The sequence below is a fragment of the Entelurus aequoreus genome, linkage group LG01 (assembly GCF_033978785.1).
Source record: "Entelurus aequoreus isolate RoL-2023_Sb linkage group LG01, RoL_Eaeq_v1.1, whole genome shotgun sequence".
NCBI lineage: Eukaryota > Metazoa > Chordata > Actinopteri > Syngnathiformes > Syngnathidae > Entelurus > Entelurus aequoreus.
In genome coordinates this window covers 45637071-45650351 of record NC_084731.1, presented here as the reverse complement: position 1 = coordinate 45650351, position 13281 = coordinate 45637071, and the positions used below count along the sequence as shown (strand labels likewise).

At 37.5% G+C, this 13281-nt stretch overlaps 1 protein-coding gene across 3 annotated transcripts in view; it reads right to left on the bottom strand.

Moving 5' to 3' along the window:
- Nucleotides 1–13281, bottom strand: part of ninj1 (ninjurin 1) — a 41162-nt gene that overhangs the window by 23775 nt on the left and 4106 nt on the right. The window lies entirely within an intron of this gene.

Sequence of the window (13281 nt, the reverse complement as noted above, 5' to 3'; positions counted from 1 at the left end):
TTGACCGGGAGGTGTTTATTATCATTTGGGGGGAGTCCGCTGCCTGATGCTCACCTGCTAAACACCTATCTGCTCCACGCTGAAGCACTGACTACATGCGCTCTGAATACGCACTGCTGATTGGCTGATAATGCTTTGTGTGTACCAATCAGATGGTTGTGTGGGTGGGACAATGCTGCGTGCTGAGACAGAGGCAGAAGGAGCAAAGCAGCTTGTTAAGACTTTAGCTTTAGCTTAGAAACTCGTTCGGTACACCCCCGTACCGAAACGGTTCAATACAAAACACGTACCGTTACACCCCTAGCAGATACAAATGACACATTCATGTTTTTGTGTAATGATGACAACGTATGCTCACACGGACGATTGACTAGTTGATGGTTGATGGTTTTCTTTTCAAATGTTCGTTCATAGCCGTTGTGCTGCTATGATAGGCCATTTACGCTCGACACAGTGTGCATACAACAACATTATTAGGCCGTTTATTGAAATACTCCCACACTTTTGACGACTTTTGGCGTGATTTTTCCCCCTCGCTCGCACCGCTCGCATCGTCTGCTTTGATCGTCTGCTTTGCGCTTCGCCATGACGGTAGTGTGACGTAAATATGCGACGCGTCGACGCACAAAAACGGCGTCGACGTATTTATGTAACCGATGACGTCGACTATGTCGACGCGTCCTTTCAGCCTTAGTACTAATACAGTACTGTAGTACACAACAAAACATTTACTTGAGGTACTAATACAGACTAGTACACAACATTTACTTGAGGTACTAATATAGACTGTAGTACAAAACATTTACTTGAGGTACTAATACAGACTGTAGTACACAACAAAACATTTACTTGAGCTACTAATATAGTACTGTAGTACACAACAAAACATTTGCTTGAGGTACTAATATGGAACTGCAGTACACTAAATTTACTTGAGCTACTAATACAGTACTGTAGTACACAATATTTAGTACTGTTTGTAGTACACAACAAAACATTTACTTGAAGTACTAATACAGACTGTAGTACACACCATTTACTTGAGGTACTAATATAAACTGTAGTACACAACATTTACTTGAGGTACTAATACAGACTGTAGTACACAAAATGTACTTGAGCTAGTAATACAGTACTGTAGTACACAGCAAAACAATTATTGAGCTACTGATACAGATCTGTAGTACGCAACATTTACTTGAGGTACTGATACAGTACTGTAGTACACAGCAAAGCATTTCCTTGAGGTACTAATACAGAACTGTGGTACGCAGCAAAACATCTGCTTGAGGTACTAATACAGTACTGTAGTACACAACATTTACTTGAGGTACTAATCCATTATTGTGGTAAACAACATTTACTTGAGGTACTAATATACTACTGTAGTAGTAGTAGTAGTACACAACATTTACCTGAGGTACTAATAGAGTACTGTAGTATACAGCAAAACATTTACTTGAAGTACTAATACAGTGCTGTGATACAAACATTTACTTGAGATACTAACACAATACTGTTGTACAATAAACATTTACTTGTGCTACTATACAGTAATGTGGCACAATAAACATATAAACATTAACTTGTGGTACTACTGTAATACAGTACTGTGGTATAATAAACATGTACTTGTGGTACTACTGTAATACAGTACTGTTGTATAATACACATTTACTTGTGGTACTACTGTAATACAGTACTGTTGTATAATACACATTTACTTGTGGTACTACTATAATACAGTACTGTGGTATAATGAACATTTACTTGTGGTACTACTATAATTCAGTACTGTGGTATAATAAACGTTTACTTGTGGTACTACTATAATACAGTACTGTGGTATAATAAACATTTACTTGTGGTACTGCTATAATACAGTACTGCGGTATAATAAACATTTACTTGTGGTACTATGTGGTATAATAAACATTTACTTGTGGTACTACTATAATACAGTACTGTGGTATATTAAACATTTACTTGTGGTACTACTATAATACAGTACTGTGGTATAATAAACATTTACTTTTGGTACTACTATAATACAGCACTGTGGTACAAAGTGCCATGAGGTTCTAAAAGTTTGAAATCCAAACGTGTGTTTAGCTTTTTCTTACAAAAAGAAAAGAGGAAAAGTGTGATGATAAACATAGAACAGGAAGTTTAACTTGTGTGGTTAAGTCCCTGTCCTGGCTGCTCAGTACAACATGTAGTCCCACTTCAACATTGACAAGGGTCAAGGGTGAATAACTTTATTATAATAAGTTTTTTTGTTGTGTAAGTTATATTTTTGTGTCGTGTTTACTTCTTTTTACACTTGAATGACAGTTAAGCGTGTTAAATATGTCCCTTGTGGTTTTCACTAAACACTGCTACGGGGTACTATTATTCACAAGTTTTATTTATGTATTATTTTTATTTTTGTATTAGTTTGCTTCTTTTTGCACTTGAAGGACAGTTAGGAGTGTTGAAATGTAACTTTTGCCTGTACATTTTGGAAAAGTTTTATGATGGTTTGCTTTGAGAACACTTCCTTTATTTCCTGTGGAAGATTGTGAACACACGAGAAGTCAATTGAAGGGAGTGAAGAAGTTTCCATCTCCAACAACTTCCACTGCCACTTATAAAAAGGTTATGTTGCAGAAGTCAGCACAGTAATGACCATAAACCCTGAATATAGATTAGTAAGTGATGTCCACTTGCATTCCCTTCTTATGAAATCTCCAAATGACCATCAGCATCTGTTTTTATTTTGTTTGTTTAATTCGAGGGGAAAATCAATCATTTCCTTTTGTTATGGACACGCCATGAGTACACGCACACAGTAATAATCTTATAGACGTGCAGCAAATGATTAGAAACAGCTTTCAGTAAAAGATGTGGCGCCACAGCCACAATAATAAACATATTATGGAATCAATTCCTCCGAAGTGAGTATATGGAGGGCAAGTGTTAAAACAAGTGATGGACATTTACAAGATTAGATCGGATTTATGTGGGGAATGAAATGATATTACAGTACCGTATTTTCTGTACCATAGGGCGCACCGGATTATAAGGCGCACTGCTGATGAATGGTCTATTTTTGATCTCTTTTCATATAGGGACGGCGTGGCGAAGTTGGTAGAGTGGCCGTGCCAGCAATCAGAGGGTTACTGGGGTTCAATCCCCACCTTCTACCATCCTAGTCACGTCCGTTGTGTCCTTGGGTGAGACACTTCACCCTTGCTCCTGATGGCTGCTGGTTAGCGCCTTGCATGGCAGCTCCCGCCATCAGTGTGTGAATGTGTGTGTGAATGGGTGAATGTGGAAATACTGTCAAAGCGCTTTGAGTACCTTGAAGGTAGAAAAGAGCTATACAAGTATAACCCATTTATCATTTATTTATTTATATATAAGGCACACCTGATTATAGTACATTAGTTCACAAAATGTACTGTTATTTTTGTCGACTAAAAGTAGACTAAAACTAAATTGGTTTAGATGACTAAAATATGACTAAAACTGAAATCCATTTTCGTCAAAAGACTATCACTAAAACTAAATTAAAAACAGCTGTGAGAATTAACACTGATGGGGAAAGACGGTAATTTCTCTTGTTTTCATGTTAGCATTTAAGCGAGCGAGGTGGCGCCAGTTAGTCCGTGAGTTTGTCAAAATGCGGCTATTAAACATGTTTTTTTCCATCATTTTTTATTTAATAATTACAATTTTAATTTGAAACGGAATATTTAATTGTTGGGGATTTTACCACGGTTATAATTATTACCGTTTATCGTTACATCTGTAGTTACACTCATTAAAGGATTAATTGAAGCAACAAAATATAAATCGATGGTATCTTCTATTCAAATAATGAATTTAATTGACTAATAATTGCAGCCCTTGTAGTGATGAGTATCGTTCACATTTGAACAAATAGGGTACCAATTCCAGTTACCTGGGTATCGATGCTGTACTCAACGGTACAAATTTTCGGTACTTTTTGTGTGTGTTAATAAATATTGTTTGACAACAAAATCAATTTTTTTTAGTGCAACATTTAAAAATGAGTTGATTATGATAACTGCTGTCCAGTTATCTGCTGTCCATATTGTTTTACTATCGTTCAATTATCATTTGCAAGTATGATATTAAGTTCCAATTAGAGTTGCGAAGAGCCAGCTGAGTCGGCAACCGGGCGTGACGTCACGGGCAAGCTAAGTACCGAAACATGGCACCGTTGGATTTTATGTGAATCAATGGGGCCGGCGGGATTCGGTCGGTGGCAAAAAAGTGCCGGATTAGGTACCCACTCCTAAACCCTAGCTGATTGGTTTGATTTCATCCTGTAGCCAATACTACTGTGATATTGATCCTTTTAGTCCATTTAGCCATTTCCATTAATCCATTTTCTACCGCTTGTCCCATTTCATGCTCGAAAAATGCTTAACTTGGGCCGACAAAATACGTAGAATATGATTTTCAACAGTTCCACAAATGTTTAAATCCATCCACATTTTATTTCTTTGTCGTAACAAAAACAAGGTTACCCAAGGACTAGATTGTTATCATCAAAACTACATGAATCGACTTTTTTTGTGGGAAAAACCTCGAAGGAAGTGAAAGTTTTCAATTGCTCAAGGAAAACTTTACAAAACTCCCATGACCCACTAGGTCACCGTGTGTTGCAAAAGAAAGGCCAAACAATTTTTTCCTAAAGTCACATCCTTTTTTTAGAGCCCAGGACTTCCCTTTCATGCCTAAGTGCCAAAGCTCCAGTCTGCTTGGAAACAGGGGTGTACGCCAAACCTATAAACCTTTTTACAACATGGCGCAGACTCAACTCAGACGCTCAGAGTGATTATCAAGCCCAGCTGAGGTCTGTGTGTCCTTAGTCCAATGGGCTGGTCAGTCCATCCAGGAAGTGGGCATGCACCGACTTCCTTGTTTTGTACATGAGCAGCGTTACATAAGAGGAAGTCATCACTTGCAATATATGTTTCATCCATATATTTACTTACTCTGCATGCATGCACCGTGTGCCACAAACACACACTTCCACTGTGACAACTTCATTGTCCCTTTTTCTTTATGTGCCGACTGGAGGAAGTCTTTCTGGAACTGAGTTCTAGCTGTGGGTCCAATCTAGCAAGACCCTGTGAGGGACTGCACCTCCCATAAATTGTGGATTTGAATTTCTATGCCTGCATTGTTCCTCTGACACAACTGCCTCCCTCCACACATGACGCTTCTTCTAGCTAGAAAGTTCCTTTAAGAACAAAAAATTGCAGTTGAAGTGACACCCCCACGTTTGTCATACAATGTCCCCAAAGTCATACAATTCAGACTTTGCACACATTCTTCAGGATTTAAAAAAAAACAAAAACATTATATTTGTCCAATAAAAAGCAAGTACAGTAATCCCTTGTATATCACTATTAATTGTTTGTGGACATGACCGCGAAAAATTAATTTCCACCAAGTAGGTATCATTAATTACAAATAAAATATTTTCATAGCTACTGCATAACGAACCTGTTTATGACCTTCTAAATTTGTTTATTTTTTTAACATTATGAGAGCCCTCTAGACATAAATAACACCCTTTAGTCGCCTTTACACTCTTTTAATCTAATATAGTAATGCCGCCTGAGGCTGAGCCAATCAGGGGTCACGAAACTGAACAGCCTGCTCTAAATGGTTTCTCCTTTTGAGTCAACACCACTGTTGTGTTGATATTTTTAGTTAATTTAGCAATTTTTATGCTTGAAATATATATATATATATATATATATATATATATATATATATATATATATATATATATATATATACATACATACACACACACAGTGCAGGCCAAAAGTTTGGACACACCTTCTCATTTAAATGTTTTTTCTTTATTTTCATGGCTATTTACATTGTAAATTGGCACTGAAGGTATCAAAACTATGACACCTGTGAAGTGATATGATAACCCTTTCAGGTGACTACCTCTTGCAGCTCATAGAGAATACCAAGAGTGTGCAAATCAGTAATCAGAGCAAAGGGTGGCTATTTTGAAGAAACTAGGATATAAAACATGTTTTCAGTTATTTCACCTTTTTTTGTTAGGTACATAACGCCATATGTGTTCATTCATAGTTTTGATGCCTTCAGTGACAATCTACAATGTAAATAGCCATAAAAATAAAGAAAACCCATTGAATGAGAAGGTGTGTCCAAACTTTTGGCCGGTACTGTATATATGTATATATATACTGTATATATACATAGTTGTACCTCAACTTCAAATGATTGTTATTCTTTACGTTGCAAGCAGAAATTGGAGTTCCAAGCATCGCCGCCATTAGTGAACTGTGCTGAGAAGATGAAGCGGATGATATCTATTAAATTAAAAAAGTAAATAATCAAAAAAACTTGGTGAAGTATTTGGAGTGTATCACTGCTCATCTGCGCCATAGTGAAGCAGTCTAACGCCAGCTGAAACTGTTAAAATAAGATCTAAACAGCAGGCATTTATCCATTAAAATATGCAGAAGCTGTTGATGGTGTGTTTGACGAAGAAGTAGCTGGAAAAAGATACTGCATAAGTCCACTTTGTCATGTAAATGGTGTACATTATTATTACATTACTTTATAAAACTACTGTAGTTGTTAGTAATTAATTGTGTTGTATTCTTTTCATACAATATTTATTATCTAAAAGTTTGTTTTTATTTACTTTTTAAAAGGTAACTTGTTACAATTGTGCCTTTTTGGGGGACCAAGCCCCAATTAAGTTAATTTCAATTTAATATTATTTGAGATACAAGTGTTTTAAGATAAGAGCTTCGTCACAGAACCAATTAAGCTTATTTTTCAGACTGTTCAGTTTAGTTCAGTTTCAGTTTATTTCCAACAGGCATACGATACAATGTAATGCATCACATATTTCCAGTTGTTTCATTACAGCACGTCCGAAAAGGAGTAGGAAGAAGCAGAGCTTATTTAATCCTACCTCTTTTCATTCTATAGCAATGTTATCCCATTTCCTTGTTCTCTGTAACAGAACAGTTAATAAATAAATAATAAATGAATAATATACCATAGCAAGTAAACAAATATTAAATACATAAATAATCTTTATCTCAAAAGAAAAAAAAAAGTTTTAGTTTAGCACAGTTTGTTTTTTTAAAGGGGCCCAAATATTCAAATCCAACGTTCCTTACCTATTGCTACCTGCTTTGTTGTATTCGGGACCTGCATCAGTCACGGAAAGTTGAAACTAAACCGGGGATCTTGGATCTTGCCTTCCTTCATACTTCCAAGAAACAAGTTGTCTGGAATTTGCCCCATTGGCGTTTTTTTTGCCATTGGTGACATCAGTGGATTATCCATAATATATTTACCGAAAGGGCTTCGTGCGGGCACAAAACATCACATCCAGAAAAGTCGGTCAAAAAGCTGTTTAAAAATAGTCCGTAAAAAAAACAAACTGCCATCTTTTTTGTAGTTGTATTCCTTTTATTATTTTTAGCATTGATCCTACACTATTATTGTTTTTTTGTGTGTCACTCTTGATATGGGTTTGTCACAGTTAACTTTTTTTTGTTTTTTTTGTTTGTTTTTTTATTTCTTTTTTCTGTGACTTTTTATTTTGTATTGTTTTGCATCTGATCAAGCCCTGTGACTTTCTTTTTCTAAGTGTGAACGGTGGAGAGGTCCTCGGCAGGTGATCTTGTGATCACTTCCTGAGGATCCTTCATGCCGAGGAATATTCATCCATCTTGCTATGGTCTGGATAGCCTGCTGATCTTGAGCCAGAGCGGGATGGATGGATTTATATATACAATATCTAGGTATTTTTTCTAATAATGTCTATACTGTAAACCTTGAGTTGTTACAGGCCTACTGAAATGAATTTTTTTTATTTAAATGGGAATAGCAGATCCGTTCTATGTGTCATACTTGATCATTTTGCGATATTGCCATATTTTTGCTGAAAGGATTTAGTATAGAACAACGTCGATAAAGTTCGCAACTTTTGGTCTCTGATAAAAAAAAGCCTTGCCCCTACCGGAAGTAGCGTGACGTTGTCAGTTGTTCACTCCCTCATATTTTCCTATTGTTTTCAACGCAGCTAGAGCTATTCGGACCATTACCCCATTAATTTGAGCAAGGATGAAAGATTTGTGGACGAGGAACGTTAGAGTGACGGACTAGAATGCAGTGAAATACATATTTTTTTTCGCTCTGACCGTAACTTAGGTACAAGCTGGCTCATTGGATTCCACACTCTCTCCTTTTTCTATTGTGGATCACGGATTTGTATTTTAAACCACCTCAGATACTATATCCTCTTGAAAATGAGAGTCGAGAACACGAAATGGACATTCAGTGCCTTTTATCTCCACGACAATACATCGGCGAAACGCTTTAGCTACGAGCTAACGTGATAGCATCGTGCTTTAACTGCATATAGAAACAAAAAAAATAAACCCCTGACTGGAAGGATAGATAGAAAATCAACAATACTATTAAACCGTGGACATGTAAATACACGGTTAATGCTTTCCAGGCTGGCGAAGGTTAACAATGCTGTGCTAACGACGCCATTGAAGCCTACTTAGCAACCGGACCGCACAGAGCTATGCTAAAAATATTAGCTCTCCACCTACGCCAGCCAGCCTTCATCTGCTCAACACCCGTGCTCACCTGCGTTCCAGCGATCGGCGGAAGGACGAAGGACTTCACCCGATGCGTTTGGCGGCCCGGAGACGTAGGAAGTCAAGGTGAGGTGGCCGGCTAGCGAGTCTGCTCTCCAACAAAGTCCTCCTGGTTGTGTTGCTGTAGTCCGCTGCTAATACACCGATCCCACCTACAACTGTCTTCTTTTCAGCCTTCATTGTTCATTAAACAAATTGCAAAAGATGTCCAGAATACTGTGGAATTATGAAATGAAAACAGAGCTTTTTGTATAGGATTCTACAGGGTACCATAACTTCCGTTAAACTGACTAAGTCACGTGCATACGTCATCATACCGCGACGTTTCAGCCGGATATTTCCCGGGAAATTTTAAATGTCACTTTATAAGTTAACCCGGCCGTATTGGCATGTGTTGCAATGTTAAGATTTCATCATTGATATATAAACTATCAGACTGCGTGGTCGGTAGTAGTGGGTTTCAGTAGGCCTTTAAAGTTCAAGTGCACCTCTCTCCTCAAGTGTGCATGTGAGTGTGTATGAGTGGATGTGTGCCTGTATGAAGGGTTTGCGTGAGCAAAGTATGACTGTTAAATGTGATTTTAACTGAAAAATTCAATAAAATATATTTGTAAAAAAAAAAAAAAGTCCGTAAAACATAATCCATGCAAAATTTGGACCAAAGAACCACTATTACATGTTATGTAGAGCACAACAAAGTGTTTTAAATGTAGAAAAATAATCCTAATATGACTCCTTCAAATCATATTCTACACATTTTGGCCTAGGGTTAAATATCAAATTGAGTCTAATTTATGTTTTATATGTATTACAGTGCAGTATTTGTCTAATTGTTGTGGTGATTGATAAAGATAGTCGCCAAGCAAGACTTTTGTTTGCGGGTTAAGGATGACGGAAGCTAATCTCTGCAACATAATATATTAATATCTTAATTAACAAATTAGAACAGTATGGCATCAGAGGGAGGGTCTTGAACTGGGTAAGAAGCTACTTAAACAACAGGAAGCAATAAGTGAAGCTAAGCGAACGCATGTCTACAGCGCCAAACATGTATTGTGGCATACCCAAGGGATCAAAACTGAGACCAAAATTGTTCAATCTCTATATAAACAATATTTGTAAAGTTACAACAGACTTAAAGGCCTACTGAAACCCACTACTACCGACCACGCAGTCTGATAGTTTATATATCAATGATGAAATCTTAACATGGCAACACATGCCAATACGGCCGGGTTAACTTATAAAGTGCAATTTTAAATTTCCCGGCAAACTTCCGGCTGAAGACGTTTCGATATGATGACGTTTGCGCGTGACGTCAATGGTTGAACCGGAAGTATTGGTACACCATTGTATCCAATACAAACAGCTCTGTTTTCATCGCAAAATTCCACAGTATTCTGGACATCTGTGATGGTGAATCTTTTGCAATTTGTTTAATGAACAATGAAGACTGCAAAGAAGAAAGCTGTAGGTGGGATCTGTGTATTAGCGGCCGGCTACAGCAACACAACCTGGAGGATTGGTTAGCAGACGCGCTATCCGACACTAGCCGCCGACCGCATCGATGATCGGGTGAAGTCCTTCGTCGCGCCGTCGATCGCTGGAATGCAGGTGAGCACGGGTGTTGAGCAGATGAGGGCTGGCGTAGGTGGAGCGCTAATGTTTTTATCATAGCTCTGACGAGGTCCCGTAGCTAAGTTAGCTTCTATGGCGTCGTTAGCAACAGCATTGCTAGGCTTCGACAGGCGGCACAGCATTAACCGTGTAGTTACAGGTCCTGTGTTTGGTTCGGTGTCTCCTGATAGTAGTATTGTTGATCTTCTGTCTATCCTTCCAGTCAGGGGCTTATTTCTTTTGTTTCTGTCTGCATTTAAGCACGATGCTATCACGTTAGCTCCGTAGCTAAAGTGCTTCACCGATGTATTGTCGTGGAGATAAAAGTCACTGTGAATGTCCATTTCGCGTTCTCGACTCTCATTTTCAAGAGGATATAGTATCCGAGGTGGCTTAAAATACAAATCCGTGATCCACAATAGAAAAAGGAGAAAGTGTGGAATCCAATGAACCCTTGTACCTAAGTTACGGTCAGAGCGAAAAAAGATACGTCCTGCACTGCACTCTAGTCCTTCTCTCACGTTCCTCATCCACAAATCTTTCATCCTCGCTCAAATTAACGGGGTAATCGTCGCTTTCTCTGTCCGAATCGCTCTCGCTGCTGGTGTAAACAATGGGGAAATGTGAGGAGCCCTTCAACCTGCGACGTCACGCTACTTCCGGTACAGGCAAGGCTTTTTTTATCAGCGACCAAAAGTTGCGAACTTTATCGTCGATGTTCTCTACTAAATCCTTTCAGCAAAAATATGGCAATATCGCGAAATGATCAAGTATGACACATAGAATGGATCTGCTATCCCCGTTTAAATACAAAAAATTCATTTCAGTAAGCCTTTAAAGTTAGTACTATTTGCATATTGCACGACTGTGTTTTTTTTCAGGAGCGAACACACAGAAGCTAATACAAATAATAACAGAAGAAATTAACAAATTAAAGACATGGTTTGATGAAAAAAACAATAAAACAGACTATTCTTGAATCTCAGCAAAACTAAAATAATGCTATTTAGTAACAGTTGAAGAGAAAGTCAAACACAAATACAAATAGACACAGTAAACATTGAAAGGATAAAATAAATGACATTTTAGGTGTAATAATAGATGATGAAATGAACTGGAAATGTCATGTAAAAACTTCACAACATAAAGGGGAAAGAAATACGTCAAAGAATAAAGCTAAATATGTACTGGGCCAAAAATCCAATTACCATATTTTAGTTATATAGAAATATGGGACAATAATTACAAAAGTACACTTCATTCACTAACCGTGTTACAAAAGATGTCAGTTAGAATAATGCATAATGTTGAATATAGAGCACGTTCAAACCCTTTATTTATAGAATCCAAAATGTTGAAGATCAACGACTTGGTGCATTTGCAAACAGCTACATTTATTTGCAATGCAATTATAACCAGAACCCACAAATGTACAACTGTTCTTCTCAACAAGAGGAGAAATATAACCTAGGAAAAATTTTAATATAAAACATTTGTATGCACGCACAACACTAAGGACGTTTAGTATATCAGTATGTGGAATTCAATTATGGAATGGATTAAACCAGGGGTCCCCAAACTTCTTGACTCGGGGGCCGCATTGGGTCAAAACAATTTGGCCGGGGGCCGGGCTGTGTGTGTGTGTATATATATATATATATATATATATATATATATACAAACCCTGTTTCCATATGAGTTGGGAAATTGGGTTAGATGTAAATATCAACGGAATACAATGATTTGCAAATCATTTTCAACCCATATTCAGTTGAATATGCTACAAAGACAACATATTTGATGTTCAAACTAGCCAAAAGCTAGGTTTCATCTGCAGTCCGCGGCAGATTGATGACCTAAGATCAGGGCAGATCAGGAACAAAGTGACCATAGTAGTTAAAGTGCATAAGGCAGATGGAGAAGTGTTAAATTGTTGCATATAAAACTTGTGCTGAAGCAAGGAAATACACATCTCCTTTGGCCTAGTAAGCCAAAGTACTGGTATTATTGTACATAGTCCTATTACACAAGGAGTTAGCAATAACAAATATATTTAAGCATGGAAAATTTGACCAAAAAAAGCTAACAGTGTATTTACGTATGAAATATTGCACAAAATATGAATACATAACTTTTAGAATGGAAATACAAATCCACAGAAATCTATTGGATCTAATGGCAAGTATTTCTAGCTTTATTATACATCCATGCTCTTGTCCTTTAATGTGATGTATCGCCTATAACCGAGTAGGTAGAAAAAGCCTAGTACGAGCAAAAAAAAAAAAAAAAAAAAAAAGTAAAAAAAAAAAAAATCTATGGAGAGCTTTTTTGCAAAGGGAAAAGGCCAGGGGCTCCCACTAATTCAACGTGATGGTGAATTTTTTCATTCACTTATTTGCTATACTCTGCCACACGTGGAAGGCTGGCCCGTGAAAATAATGCCTACATTAAACCGGTCCCCCTTGCAAAAAAGGTTGGTGACCCCTGATCTAATGTACTGTAAAAGCACAATTCAGAAAGCATCTATTTGACAGGAGCACTGTCCTGTTTCCAAGGACCTACTGAAAAAACACTGGTGGTCAAAGATCATCTATACCAGCGGTTCCCAACCTTTTTTGCACCAGGGACCGGTTTAATGTAGGCATTATTTTCAGGGACTGGCTTTCCACTTGTGCCAGATAAATAGAGCAAAAATAAGTGCATGAAAAATGCAAGTCACTATAACGCTGAATTAGTGGGAGCCCTGGGCTTGTTTGTTTGCAATGAGATGCAGATGGAAATCAGCCTTTGGCTACAATCTGTCACATTTATATTTTATATGTTTATTAATGTGCATTGTATCATGTCACAAAGTTATATCAAATATAACAAATGGCAACTTACTATGAGGAGTGTTATTGTACATCTATAAACAAGCTTATTGGTGTGTTTAGTGGGACAGGCAAAAGTTAAGTCGGAGAAAATGCAG